Here is a 971-nt window from a genome sequence, read left to right as displayed (position 1 = left end):
CGCCGGGCGCCGGACGCTCGGGGGCCCGCGGGGAGGAGCGCGGCGGCTGGGGTCCCGGCGAGGGCCAGCTCCGTGCGGCGGCCGCGGGCTGCGCGCGCCTTCTGGGTGACCTATAAACCCGGCGGCACCCCAAGTGCAGCGCCTCCCCCTGCCTGTTCCCACGCCTCCCGGGCGGGTGTGGCCTCTAGGGGGCGGGGCTGAGCGCGGGGTTGGCGTACCTACAGACTAGGTTCGCCAGCACCTTGCTGCTCCGCCCACCGTGGGCGCGCAGGAAAGATGAGTTGTCAGTGGCAGCCGAACGTCAGACCGCAAGATACTATACAAACGACCCGCAGGTAAGGAAACCACTTCTGTTCCGCGCTTCTCTCGCCTTCTCCCTGTTAAAACAGAACAAAAACCACTGTGGGCGATTATCATCCCGGAGTTCAAATTAGGGAAAAAAGGAATTCTGGACATTGTCAAACAAGGACAGTAGGAAATTCCACAATGCCAACAGACGTGATACACAGAGGAACAATTATGATTATAAAGTCATAAAGATCGCAATAATGAATAAAATCGGGGATACTCGGAGAAAGCAGGTAGTAATCCAGGGTAAATAAATGCTCGTTCACACATGAAATCCTTGAGTTTGGAAACTTTGATGAACTGAGATTTTTTTTTTAAAGGGCTTCTACAAAACGCAAGAAAGATGAAATTTAAAATACACGTTATCATGAGTGATACGTTGTGGTGGAAAGAACGTGGGCTTTGATCAAATCCAAGGTCTGCCACTCCTGAGCTCTGAGACCTTGGATGAATTCCTGTCCTCGAGGATCAGAGTTTCCAAAACACTTAAACACTGATAAGATGTACCAGTGTCCAGGGCCGTTCTGAGGGTTACAGAAAAAATCGCGCAATGGCATAGTGCGTCACAAATATTAATATGATAACTTCCTGAGCCCCCTCCCTAAAGCCATCTTTAAAGACGC

This window comes from Ailuropoda melanoleuca, chromosome 8, assembly GCF_002007445.2.
Source record: "Ailuropoda melanoleuca isolate Jingjing chromosome 8, ASM200744v2, whole genome shotgun sequence".
Classification (NCBI taxonomy): Eukaryota; Metazoa; Chordata; class Mammalia; order Carnivora; family Ursidae; genus Ailuropoda; species Ailuropoda melanoleuca.
This window is presented reverse-complemented; position numbering follows the sequence as displayed.